General features: G+C 36.4%; 1 pseudogene; it reads left to right on the top strand.

Annotated features, from left to right (window-relative positions):
- The first annotated feature begins 8,292 nt into the window (after window positions 1-8,292).
- LOC136841066 (E3 ubiquitin-protein ligase TRAIP-like) lies at window positions 8,293-9,071 on the top strand (annotated as a pseudogene).
- The last annotated feature ends 5,963 nt before the right edge of the window (window positions 9,072-15,034 follow it).

Raw genomic sequence — 15,034 nt, 5'->3', positions numbered from 1 at the left:
GGAACATCTAGATTAAGTCCACAAGAAACATCAGCAAAAGACGATGGAGAGGAAAAAGAAAGTGAAGATGATTGCAACTGAAGATGTTTTATCCAACCCTGGGTGAGATAATAAATAATAAACAGAGAAGAAAGGAAAATCTGATATCTTTACTGACACTCCAGTCAAGACGCAGCTTCACAAAGAAGAGGGAGAACTGGAATAAGGTTACAAATGAATAACTACACAAAAAAACAAATCTCAAAAAAGAATGTGAAGAGAAACATCAGGTTCTAGATCTGAAAGCAAATAAGAATAATGCCTTTGCATCTTGTGTCTACAGCTATTATTCAAAGAATAAGCCAGGCAAAGGTTGTATCCTTTGTAATGAGTGCAGAAAAGGGGTTGTGATAATTTGCTACCTACATGTAGACTGTAAACTGCTTTAGTCCGGCTTTTCTCTACAAACTTTACTTCAGATGGTCTTGGTCATCTGGGTAGCTAAGCAGTTGTGTTCTGCCAGCAGCACAGTTGACGAAAGTATAATTATGCTTAAACCGACCAGGAGTAAACCCTAAGGCAGCGGGTCTTGTAACTGTCATATCTCATGTATCTGCTGTTCTGCCTCACAAACAGAATATTATTTTGACACCCTGACAGCTACTGATTCTTACACACAGCGAGCTAAGTTGGGACTAATGTGGCTGTTGAGGCTCGCACACTCGCTTGTCTTTTGCAGACAGGAAGTGTCGGCCGGTATTTCCACATGGAATTTATTTGTATCTCAAACTGGTAAGATATCTGTTATTTACACTGATAGTATTGTTATTTGGTTTATTACATGTAACTTATGGTCTTGATGTGTGTTTCTCTGATTTATGGTTATTGGTATGATTTGTTATTTGTTGTCTTAGTTTGTATTTCTCTGATTTATGATTATTTGTATGATTTGTTATTTGTATGTTTTATAATTTCACTGGGTAATGATCGTCAATTTGCGACTTGTTTACACTGTGATTATTTATCTGTTCCTTCCATCGTTTGTATTTGTCATTGACTGCATTTTCAGCATCTTGTGTAATGAATGTTTAAAATATATTTCTATATGATGACCTAGTTTATTATAGATGTTTATAAAACAGGAAGGAAGGGAACTTACAAAGGGCTAGGGAGTGCTATGAATAAAACGACCTGAACTTATAATATACTTGAGGGAAAGTTATATTTCTTTGTTCTGACAACCATTTCTCGTAACTGACTTCTATTGTTAAGTAGCATTTCATTAGTGAAGGTGAGCCTTTATCTGTATGTTACTCAATGAAACAAATACATAGAGAACATGCCTTACATCTAGAGGAATATTGATGGCAATAACTGTAGAAAATGAGCTCGTGCGTGGAAAACAGTGCTCTCCCTGTATATACAGTATATATCAACAGTATTTCTGATGGAGGTACAAAACTTTAATAAAAAAAATACGTTGCTTTACGCTTTATTTGTAAATGATATTTCTCTGAACAAGCTGAACATTTAAATGCAGTTTATTTCATGAAATAAACTGATGGTAAACACTCTGCCGTGTTCATCTGGATTCTCTCGAAAAATGCAATCTATTCAAAATATAGCAAGAGAGTGTGTCGCAGTTGAATAACAGCTTGTTCCATTCTTTTTACGTTATATCTGAAAAATATTGCTGTCTATTCTCTCCTTTCTTCGGGTGCTGAGAGAGGAAGAAAACCGATTAATTACAAGACAATGAACTCCGATCGCGTAATTCATATGTTCACTCTACCATTATCAGTAATTTTCTAAAAAAAAAAAAGTTATGTTACTATGATTTCAGTTCTCAAGTCTTTGAAGATGTAAAGTCTTAGGTTGTAACCATACTACCATGAACTTACGGTGGATACCTTATCGCACACGCATATCACATCTAGGTTAAAAAAAAAAAAGGTAAAGATCATCAGTCTTTGAAGAATGTTGGGCCACCACTAAGGGTCTATTCACACTATACGTAAGTGCACCTACACGTAACCGTCCCTTACCGGACCTGCAAAATATTTTTCAATGGTATAACGTCGAAGCATTCTCATTATACGGACCTGTACGGAGCAGCACCTGCAAATAACGGTGGGATTTCCCGGCGACAATATTTTGCAGGTACGGTCATGTGCCGGTCAGGTACTGATCATGTTGCTGCTGGATAGTGTGAACACAAAGCCAGCATATACACGTAGCGTCACTTCCAGGACGCCATGTTTGTTTACCTTTAGGGCAAGGTGCACAGCGCTCCTAACGGCCTCGGGGCGCAACTATCAGCTTGTTGGCTGATGGCAAAGCCTACAAATACTTTTTGGTGATGGTAGGCTCCAGCGCAGCTTGATTTTCCCAAATTAGTGCAACTTGCTTGACAGTGCCAGCTTATTGTTCAGCCTGTGGCTGTAGCAACGACAAGGTGTTTGAAAAGCAGATCCCCAGTCTGCTTGTTAGCAGCAACATCCTGTCTCAGGTACCTTCCAGACAGGTTGTGCTCTGTCCAGCTCATCAAGACGGAAGTCTCCTGAATTCCATCATCCGGTTCTATCTTCGCTGCAGGCTCTACTACCAGTTCAAATTCGAGACCAGAAAAATGCTTACTCAAAGCAACAAAAGAACAGAAAAGCAAAGATACTTGAGCATCAATAGGTGTGCCCATGTACTTGTGATTGTTTATATTGTACATAATGTACTTTTTTCAGTTACCACTTACGTGGATTTATTTATGTATGATCAAAATTTCAGTCGACATTGGATGTATACATAAATAATAAATTCATAAATAATAAATTTATTGGCCCGGTCAATACTCTACAGATTGAGATCTGTCCATTCTATTTCACAATCTCCAGGTAGCTTTCAGGTGTATATTTCATAGTATGTCCTACATATTAAATTACTTACATATTATCATCAGTGTCTGTGTTTTAGTAAATAATGCCATAGTGCATTCGCCTTGAAGTAGAGCTTCAATGTTGAGATATTTGTATCTACTGGGCTAGTTATGGTATTTTTTATATATAATTGTAAATGATTGTGATTGTGAAAAAATAATTATATTGTAAAAGAACAGTAAAAAAATAATCATTTTACATAATTATATTGTAAAAAATGGCAAAAGAATAACTCTCGTACATAATTATAATAAACAATGTTGGATGTGGAGTAAATAATAGTATACGATGTTCTACAGTATTGTTGTATATTTATAATAAATGATTTTAATGAAAAATTGCGGTTTTTTAATAATAGTTTAAAAGGCCATGAATGCTGAATTTATCTCAGAAAATAATGATAAACATAAATTGCATTTAAGTAAGGGTTGAATGTTTGACCCGTATCTGTGGCCATACTTTAGACAGGTGTAAGCTGTCAGCTGAGGAGGTTGACTGCAATAACATGATTTCATATGAAGTGCCTACGTAACTGTTTAAATAAATGTCACTGATATTGCACACGTGCATATTTTCATTAATACTGCAGTGTGTGTGTTGAAAGAGAACAGTATTTTGGCTGTGAATGCTCTTTAGGCCAGGAAAATGCAGTTTGAGTGATGGTGAGGCTGTCAGACTTGCCCTGTCAAGCATTCAAATATTGTCTGTTCCACACTAAAGTACAGTACAGTAATGTATGTCTGTCCTTTCAACCCATCAGAACATCGAAAATGGGTATATCAACTTAAATCTTCTGTCTACAGTGCTCTAAGCAGAGCCTGTATATATTGGCTTTGTTCTAAGCTAATAGTTAGGCCCCATGGCCGTTTGGAGCGCTGTGCACCTTGCCTTATTTAATGTAAACAAACAAGGCGTCCTGTTATAATCCACTGGGGAGTCTGGAAGTGACGCAGCTCGTATATATTGGCTCTGGTGAACATGTGACCTGAACGGAGACCTAACGCATCAGCATTTAGTGAGCTGTTTACACGGAAGGTGCACGTATGTGTGCCCCAAGATGTATGAGCAAAAATTAATTATCCTTGTTCAGAACTATGAGTTCTTGTATAACATGGCCGACAAAGTTTACAGCAGCTGTGAAAAAGGATAAAGTATGGTCTGACATAGGAAATAAATTAGAAGTAACAGGTAACTAATATATTTATTTTTTCCCTCTTTTTTACATGGCTGTTGCAAATGTAGCTTTTTACTTGGGGGAAATAACCATTATGTAGTATATTATATGTGATTATATGTGTGTGTGTGTTTGTGTGAGGCGAGGCTTGGAATTGTAATTATACAACAGTATTATTACAAAAAAACCAAAGCTGAGACCTAGTTGATAATTAAAGTTTATGCGTGGACCTAAGTTACACATTTCTTAATTAAACCATGATACGGCTACTTGAGGAGAGCTCAAGCACCTTCTGAAAGCTTCCGTTACTTCAAAAGCTCGAGTTGGAGCATTACCTCCTTGCCTAGGTATCTGAGAAAATAATATATCTACGTCAGGTGTTTCTGGTTCATTAGCAGTAATAATACCTGAATCACTGATAAAGCTGAGTAGAATGCACGAAGCAAGAACAAATTTATCAACATTTTCAGGAAGGACTTGATTTTCCTACGAAATATCCTAAATCTTGTGCCATGATGCCAGTAGCATTTTCTACTACTCCACGGGCTCGAGATAAGCGATAATTGAAATGTATTGTTGTTACATCATTTTCAATTTGTGAGCTAGGATACGGTCTTATAGTAAGTTTTCAAAGGAAAAGCTTCATCTCCAATGGCAACGTATGGCATTAACTCTTAAGTTCCAGGGAGAGGACTTTCAGGTGGAATTTTCAGACGACCATTTTCCATATGACTTCCGAAAGCGGAATGGCTGAAAATACTTCCATCGTTATTTTTTCCATATGAACCAACATCAACACATATAAACTTACAGTGTGCATCCAATAAAGCTAGTAGGACAGTGGAAAAGGTCTTCTTGTAGTTGAAATATAATGAACCACTGTTTTTAGTTGCCACGATTTTCAACTCACTGAATTGATTTTTTGACATTCTGAAATACTGATGAAATTTTTGTTCATCGTCCAGCAGTTCTTTATATAGTGTGCAATATTCTCCTTCAGTTTTCCTTTTCTTCAGGAAATTGTGCACCCAACATCGTTGTTATTTTTGCCTTTTTTCACTCGCCTATTTTCTTCTTGCTCTTCCAAAATGAGTGCCATCACTGCCAAGTCACATACAAAAATTCTTGAACATGTCAAGCTAGCAAGACAGCATCCTCCTGGTATAAACAGTAGGGCTGGACTGCAATCATACTGCTGGAAACTAGACAGTGCAGTGTGAATGCACATGCAGGAGATGGTAAGTGCAGGTCAGGTGCGTGTCAGTTTACGTGCAGGCGTAGTGTGAGTAGACACTAATTCAGCGACCTCTTATGACTTTGGGTTGAGCAACCGACAAACCACAACCCAGGGCTCCCACAGATTCTACACTTTTGTTTTACATTGCTTTAGCACAAAATCACGGTGGCTGAGGCTACCATGAGAAGTAAGTCCTCTATCCTCACCGACACGTCAAATACACAATTATGCAGTGTGGACCTGGTATTTGTGTAATGGGATGTGAAATAATGTTTTAAACATATCAGTAGATTTGTTTCAGACATTGGCGCATACATATCTGCAGCACTGTCGGATATATGTTTGCGTAGGTCTCGAGACATGTTTTGCAGTAATGTGGACGCATCCTTATGGGCTAAACAGCATCAATCCCTGGTTCCTCAAGGTTTCTGCAGAAGAACCTACCCCACTGGGTTGTCTCCTTCATCTTGGAGGTTGTAATAGAAGCAGTCTCTAACCCTCTCTAAAACTCCTACTTCCTACAGTATATACAGTCTTTGAAATCATCCCCAGCGCTTGTGTTGTAAAGCTCCGGAATTCTTGCTGCATTCTCTTTGCTCATCAGTAAGATTTGACAGTAAGATTAATTAGGGAGCTGCAGTTATGGCTTACTCCTATCTGGTATTCTTATCTCAGGAATTCGGGAAATTTTCCATCATCTTCTCAACATCTTTTGCTACCCTTGATTGGGGCCGGAATAAGGACTAATTAGTCAAACTCTCACCTTACTGCTTAACATCATGTTTAGTGATGTCACCCGGGATCTGTTATATCCTTTACTATTCTCCTTTTTCATCAACGGACTCCCTTAAATCCCTTCTAGTTTTACCCATCTAAATATTTCTAGTTCTACTATTCACAAAAATGACTTCACATTTCTCATTTTCTTTGTCATTAGTTTCCCAATCTCGCTTTTTCCAATTACTTCAATGATGAAATGTTGATGGGTCAGATCAAAGTTCACTCATTTCGATTCTTCTAAAACCCGTTTTCTTCTCTTTCCCTCGTATTCCTTGCCTTTATATTTAAGAATAGTTTAGGCTTAGAAACCAATAATAGGTTATATTGGAAGGATAGTAACATGAAGCTGGCAAATTCAATCTCTAGGAAGGTCGGCAGGCCATTGAGACACTGTATATATTTTGTGCAGCTATTCCGCATAGGTCGGATTTGTCCATACACGTATAAAACCTGTTCTTATATTTGGGGAGTACTAACATTCATCAAGACAAGATTGAACAAAAGGTCATGGCATTATGTTCACATTAGATTCTTTCCAAATCTGTCATATTGGTGCTTCCATCTGCTTGTTCTGTTCATGCTACTTTGAACATTTCTTACATGTTACTCCAAACATTACTCTTGACAATATCTCGATTACATGCTTCCTCCACTACTTCAGCGTTGCATACTTCAGATTTTACCTTCCTACAAATACTCCGTAACTGCAAAGGTTGACCATTTCGATCATTCCTTCATACCATTACTTTCCAGAATCCGAAAGTCTCTAACCTGTGTTTTTTTTTTTGTATTATTTATCTTGCCTTTGTTTAAAACGTACAATTTGTCTGTCTTGTTCTTTTTACATTATATAATATCCATGAACTATTGAAATGCACGAGGAAAAAGACAGGAAGAAGTTGTAGCTAACTGCTTGGAACAAAATATCTACTAAAATTTCACCTGACAACTAAATTTTCTTGAAGGAAAGGAGAAATGATGTTCCGTCCATCCAACGACCAAATATTACCTTTAACCTTTCCAGTGACAAATATTCACTGCCAGTCCTTTGATTCGAGTTTACCTGTGGGGTTTTGGCTCTCTTTATAATAGCTTTGATTTTTATCTTTGATCCTTGGGCTTGAACGCTTTGACCACACGGCCTTCCTATCTTTCACAAGCTTGAGAGAGAGAGAGAGAGAGAGAGAGAGAGAGAGAGAGAGAGAGAGAGAGAAGAGAGAGAGAGAGAGAGGAAAGCCTTCTGTTTTCCTACCTTCGTACATGGAAAACATTTTAACGTGTCCATGCCTTTGTGGGAGAGTGAAAAATTTACAGTCGCAAAAAGTAGAAAAAAAAGGGCTCCCTTTGGCCTACGGAATCACATGTGAGTTCTTTTGCAGTTTGAAGTCGGTTTTACATAAACTTTATTTAGGCTGAAGTAGGAAGCGATCGTTTTATACCCAAAGGAAATTTTATATATAAAAATATAAACTGACTGGAAGGTTTTGCGGATGACTGTCAACATCTTCCATATTCACAGAAGTTCTTGCTCTGCTTTTTCTCACTTTCTATAGCACTCCGCTTGCGCGCGCGCGTGTGTGTATGTGTGTTTGTATGTGTGTGCGTGTTAAATCCGTAGTATGAAACTGCTTTCATGGAATTTTACAGTAAAATGTATTCCAAAATATGAGGAAATAGAGAGTCTCAAACTTGATTTTGGTCCCGATTGCATTTACTTACTTTTGGTGAATAAAACCAGTACACGAAAATACTCGGCTCTTTGTCGTTCTGTGTTAAATTGTCTGTAAACATTAACTGTGCCTTCAGTTGGTAATCAAATCACGTGCGCAATCGGGATTTTTAAGCACACGCACGCACATCATATATATATATATATATATATATATATATATATATATATATATATATATATATATATATATATATATATATATATATATATATATATATATCAGTAGGTGCAAGGTGAACGGTGCAGCAATAATAAAGTATTTAGAAAACGAATAAAGGACTGATCCTTCACCTTGCACCTTCTGATGTCTACCGGTTGATAGAACCCTTTTCAATCCTCACTATATATATATATATATATATATATATATATATATATATATATATATATATATATATATATATATATATATATATATATATATATTATATTATATATAACAGTAAACAAAATCTGATATATGCAGATCAATTGTGTCATCTGCAGGGACCCCTGTGTATCAGCGGATTTAGTTTCCGCGCACCCTATGGGCACATATTTCATTCTTTGTATATCTTACGATGGATTGAACGATCCAAGCCATGACCTCAGTGTCGGCACAGAGCCACAGAAGAGAGATTAGTCTAGCTACATTTTGGTTCTGGAGGTGATGACAGTGTTGTAGAAGATCCTGATACTCTGCATCTCTTTATTAATAGTATGAAGGGGCGGATTCTTCTCAAGGATGAAGTTATAACACTAGTTAAGGAATCAAATTCACAGCTGAAAAAGCAGAATGAAGACCTTAAGGAAGAATGCAAAACGATTATGGAACAACTGGGTGATAAAGAGAGTACAAATTTGGCCCTGAAGAGTTAGTTGAAGTTCATGGAGCAGTATGAAGCAGAGGCTGAGAAAGCCAAACAGAATGCAAGCAGCCTTCGTAACCAACTGACCGAGCTCCAAAAAGAACTGAATAAATCTTCCTAGGACAAGAAGAGATTCATGGACCAGGCTGCTTGTTTGCGATCAAGAGTAAATGAATTGGCAGAGAAGTGTTCTAGTACTGTAATGTCTTTGGATAAAACTGAATTACTAGTCAGCAAGTTAATGCACGAAGATCCACTCTCATTGAAAAAGGAGAACACAACTCTGAAGAATAATGTTGATACCCTACAAAAAGCTGTTTTATCACCATCAAGTGACATGAAAAATAGTGCAAGTAGAGATGCCTCAAAAAAGGTTTCATATAAGCTGTGAAGATGACGTCGTGTCAAGAAAAAGGCAGCTGAATCGTCATCAGATGATAAGGTTTAATATATAGGCATGCGATCTTCCAAAAGAAGCATTTCAAGTTGAAAATTCTTAAAAAGCGGACATCAGTACAGCCCTGTATGTGATGTGTAATGTAATTGCTCCTGAGATTTGTAACTTGAATGTAAATCCTCCATTCAGACAATTGGATGTCTTCTTGATAATACTTTGCCCATATATATATTGTGTAATCTTCTGTACAGTATATATAAAAAGGATGTGTTTGTATGTGTGTATGTTACAGCATAACTCTGAAATATATGGAGCAATTTCAACCAAACTTGGTATATATATGATTTACTATCTGGAAAGTGATACTGTCGGGGTAAGCCATCACTAGCTCCAAAGGGGCTCGGGGTGGGAAGGGGCTGGCACGCAAAAATAACCGAAAACGACAGACATTAGTGTCTAATCCATAGTTTTCGAGGTCACTGAGATGAATAGTGACACTCTCAATGCCCTTTAAGTCCAAGTTCAGCTTCGGTAGGAATTGGGGGTGAGAAAGGTTGAACACTAAATTGTCAAAAAGGATCCTAGATTAGTGTCGAATCCATAGTTTTCGGGGTCGCTGAGATGAATGGTGACAGTCCCAATGCCACTGAAGTCTACGTTTAGCTGAATAGAACGGATAGAACTCTGTATAACCCTCTGAATAGTTTTTTTTAACGAATATAACTCGGTGTCAGTAGAGCTTTATGGAAATTTGTGAAAATAAAAAGAAGTCTCTATTTAAGGGAAGCTAACTCGGCAAGCCTTCCAGTTTATCATCTTTCATTCAGTGTGATTATTTTCAAAACCTACAAACAAAAATTCTTTGATGTAACACTATAGATAGATTTGATTCTTTTCCTGTCTAATAGAAGGTTGGGATAAATAGATATCCGGGCGTATTCTACGTTTTGGGTGCATTCTTTGCTTCTGGTGTGTTCTATGGTCTGGGTGTGTTCTACGCTGTGAGTTTTTACTGTGCAACGCCGGGTACGTCAGCTAGTGTTTAGTTAAGTGATAAGTCAAACCTTTCATGTGAAATTATTAATATGACTTGTATGCTTAAAAGGTATAGGCCTACTCTTGTGCTATAAGAAAAGTTAGAAAATTAAGCAGTAATTTTTTTTGTTCACACTTGAATTTTTTGTTCATAGCTTTCATAGGATTGTCCTTTTGTAACTGTTGTATGTGAATCCTTCATTCAGATAATTGGATGTCATCATAATAACACTTTGTAGAAACTTTTCTTTATTTACCCATATATATATATATATATATATATATATATATATATATATATATATATATATATATATATATATATATATAAATTTTTATATAAGTAAGTGTGGCTTTATACATACAGTAGTATATAGCTCGTGAGGGAGTGATCACCCTCTCCCCACACAGACCAATGCCCCTGGGAGAAGCAGGGTGTTTGCTTTTAGGCAGATAAACTCCTTGAGAGTGAAATGGCTGGGAAGCACGCTGGCATGTGACTGGCTTCAGCATAGCTGAACCTTTTGGTTGTGAGCATCCAGGCAAGTTAGCTGCCTACTGCGACTGCAACACTGTGGCGAAGTGTTCATGTAGTTAGCCAAAGAAACCTTGATGGACTCAGATAGAGGGGTGCTAAGAATCTCATGGTCTCGTAATTCTTTTATTCATGCTAAAAGTACCATCAAAATTGGCAACTGGAATGTGAGAATGCTAAATCAGGATAGCAAAATTGAAGAGTTAGTGGCAGTTTTTCATAGTTATGAGTTAGACATTTTGTGCTGTAACGGAGACAAGATTAACTGGAATCAATAAATTGGACTTGGAGCATAATTAATGTTTGTTGATGTCTGGCCAACGGGATGGAATGCATTATCAGGGAGTAGGATTGCTGTTGGGATGCAAGGCAGAGAACCCTCTACGTGAATGAGATCCTATGGACAGGCTATTGTTGTACGCACGGTTCAAGTCAAATCATGTTAACATCGGTCTGTATGTGTGTTATGCACCCAATAATGATGCAACAGATGAAAGGAATGACGAATTTTATTGAAAGTTGCAGGAAGAAATAGGAAGAGTTGCTAGACATGATGTTTTGATCTGTGTTGGAACCTCAGTGCGATAGTGGGCTGCTCGAAAGAGGGGTTTGAGGCTTGTATGGGTAAGATGGGTGTATAAAAGATTAAAGGAAGAGTATATAAGACAGTAGTGAGACTAGCTTTGATGTATGGAGCAGAAACATGGCTGGTAAAGAGAATGCAAGAGAAGAAATTGGATGCGGTATAGATGAAAATGCTCAGGTGGATGTGTGGAGTAACAAAAATAGACAGTATCAAAAATGAAAGAATTAGAGGAACCACTAAAGTCGTAGAACTATCAAAGAAGGACCAGGAAAGAAGACCGCAGTGGTATGGCCATGTGATGAGAAGGGATGAGACATAATGTAGGGAGGTGAGTGATGCAGATGGAGGTGCCTGGTGGGAGAGCAAGAGGAAGACTGAAACGAAGGTGGATGGATGTAGTTAGAGAAGACCTGAGAGACAAACAATTGTCAGAGGACGATGTGTTTGACCGTGCCAGTTGGAGGAAAGCTGTCAGAAACATCGACCCCACATAGAAGCAGGAAAAGATGCAGAGAAAGAAGATGGGTGAGATGGATGTCGGTGGCAGGATGAGTGAAAATGGAGTAAAGTTCGGGAGTTTCTGTCTAGCAAATGACTCAGTCATTGGGGGCACACTTTTTCAACATCACAAGATACACAAAATGACATGGGTGTCACTGTGTGGAAAATATAAAAATCAGATTTATATTGCTGTTAGTAAAAGGCATAGAAGCTCTTTGCTAGATGTTCGTGTTAATCGGTGAGCAGATATTGGTAGTAATCATCATCTCAGCGTTGCAAAACTAAGACTTAAGCTAAAAAGTTAGAAAAAGGGAAAACCTGTCGTTGATAGGTACGGTACTGATATACCTAGAAGGGAAGGAGAGGAAAAGGAGAAATTTAGAATAGAATGCCGAAACAGGTTTTTGGTGTTGGAAAAATTAGAGGAGGGAGGGAGAAGTGTAGATGAGATGTCGGGGTAAGTGAATAAAGCTTTATGAATGAAGTTTTACGTGAGGCTGCTGGTTGTGCTATCAGAAAGAGACTCAGATTGAGGAAAAAGATGTGTGTCTGAGGAAACGTGGGATATGATCAGAAAGAGAGGTAAGGCAAAATTGAGGAGTGAGATGCATTACGTTAATGATGAAGATTTTGAATTAGCAAGAACCGAGTACTTGAGTTTGGAGTCAGAAGTTAAAAGTCTAATTAAGAGAGATAAAAGATCTGCTAATAAAAAGATTGCGAAAACTGAAAAATTAATGAATGAAAATGATGGTCAGAGCCAAAGGATAGCATATAAGGCAATTGGAGAGCTGAGTGGCAGTGATGGTAAGCGTGAGGATATACCAGTCAGGGATATGGAAGGTAATTTATTGACCAAAAGTGTTGAAATCAGAAATAGATGGAAAGAGCGCTATAAGACAGTTCTTAATAGACCAGTCCACCCAGGAGAGGATACACCGCCTGCTCAGGAAGATTTAAACATTGATGCAGATGAGATCAGCCTAGAAGAAGTAGTTAAGGCAATAAAATAAAGAATTATAAGGCACTAGGAGAGGATGGTTTGTTCCCGGAATTGTTTAAAGTGGAGGAGGATAGAGTGATATTTGTCCTGAAGAATGGTGTGATCATTAAAGTTCCAAAGGAAAGACATATATACGAATATATATAATTATATTAATATTATATATATTATATATATATATATATATATATATATATATATATATATATATATATATATATATATATATATATATATATATATATATATATATATATATATATATATATATATATATATATGTATGTATGTATGTATATATACATTTACATATAATAGATATGAATGTGCTGGTTGCAAGAGAAAGAGGGCTGTTATCGCAAACTAAGTCGTAAACCACTCATTTTCCCCAATACAATATGATTTAATAAACAAGCAGATAGGTACACACTCATAATTACAATTGCGACCATAATTATACTACAATATCAAGCACAAAATTTGCCTCTGGTGAGAGTCCTGAAGGCTCTCAGCGTAATCTCCTTCTGCTGGCAGGGAGTATACAATTTGAACATACTGGTCATTTAACACAGGTTGTTGTAGTGAGATTCTTACGTCTTCAGCAGTCACCAGCCTCCCATAGTTATCCTCTTAGTGAACAAAATAAGCATCAGATAACGTCATCCAATGGAGGCTGTTGTCATACATGTAAAAAAACGTGCTGATGTATGGCCCTATTTGGGCTTGAAGTCTCTTCACTAGGGTTGTCATCATGTGGCTAACATAACTTATTTATCAAAGGAGTCTGCGCGCCTCTTCCAAAAATCGAAACTTGTAAGCAATGCTCATCTTTGACTTCTTGGGTACCCTGGGACGGGGACTGTTATTCATCACGAGGACAGCTATTAAAAATAAGCAAGGCTTCTCTGAAGGGAATCTATTTCCTGTCTATAAGGTGTACCAAAATAGATATATGCATATATATATATATATATATATATATATATATATATATATATATATCATACATATATACATACATACATAAACACAAAATATATATATGTATGTATGTGTGCATATATATATATATATATATATATATATATATATATATATATATATATATATATATATCATACATATATACATACATACATAAACACAAAATATATATATATATATATATATATATATATATATATATATATATATATATATATATATATATATATATATATATATGTATATATATATATATATATATATATATATATATATATATATATATATATATATATATATATATATATATATATATATATATATATATGAACACGTGAACATTTTCTACATTGCTTGCATGCAAAAACAAATACTTACGTGCTCACTTTTTTTGGAATCTGCTGAATTAAAAATAGAAACAACCGGACTCTTAAAAATGGAAGACGTTACGACAGAGAAAGAGTGAAACACAGACACAGAAACGCGAGCACACACACACGGGCGCACACACTCACACACGCACAAGCAACATTGTGATCAATCAGTGAAAACAGTGACAAAGAATTCTGTCATTACCTGGAGAGCGGCGACGGCCGCATCGCAGCCAATCAAAGTTCTTTCCACCAAAGGAAGTTCTAAGGAAACTTTAACGATGTCTTCACGCCGGAGAAACTCGAGGTTCGTCTTTCTGGTTATCATTCTCTTCTTTATTATCTCTTCGACCGAATGGAAACAAGAATTCTAGTAAGGGAAGAATGCTCATCTTCACTCTGGGAGTGTTTGATAACTGGCAAGGACGTTTGATAAGTGTAGATAATATTATATACATACATACATAATACACACATACACACACCCACACACATATATATATATATACATACATAAATATATATATATATATATATATATATATATATATATATATATAATTTTTTTTTTTAAATAAAGTATTCACTGTCATGGTAATGAGTACTTGCTGATCTACAAAAAATGTCAAATATTCAGTTTGTCGGAATGACTTCTGGCAGTGTCGCCTGGTTATTCCAGTTATTTTCTAACATTGGTATTAGAATGAAGGGAAAGGCCTGATAGTTCTTATATGGATCTTGGGACCACATTTGGTATGCCATAACGTGTAATCCATTGCCAGAGTAACATGCTATTAGTAAAGAAGTAATTTAAAATTACTACACAAATTAAGTAAAATTAAGAGAAAAAATGTGGAAATAAATGGCGTCTGTCAGTGGAAGGAGTATTAGCTTATGTTTGCTAATGCAACGTGTTTTAGAGACTGTGACCAAAAATACACA

This window comes from Macrobrachium rosenbergii, chromosome 8, assembly GCF_040412425.1.
Source record: "Macrobrachium rosenbergii isolate ZJJX-2024 chromosome 8, ASM4041242v1, whole genome shotgun sequence".
In the NCBI taxonomy this organism is placed as follows: Eukaryota; Metazoa; Arthropoda; class Malacostraca; order Decapoda; family Palaemonidae; genus Macrobrachium; species Macrobrachium rosenbergii.
The sequence above is the reverse complement of the archived record's forward strand: the minus strand, read 5'-3'. Positions and strand labels throughout refer to the sequence as shown.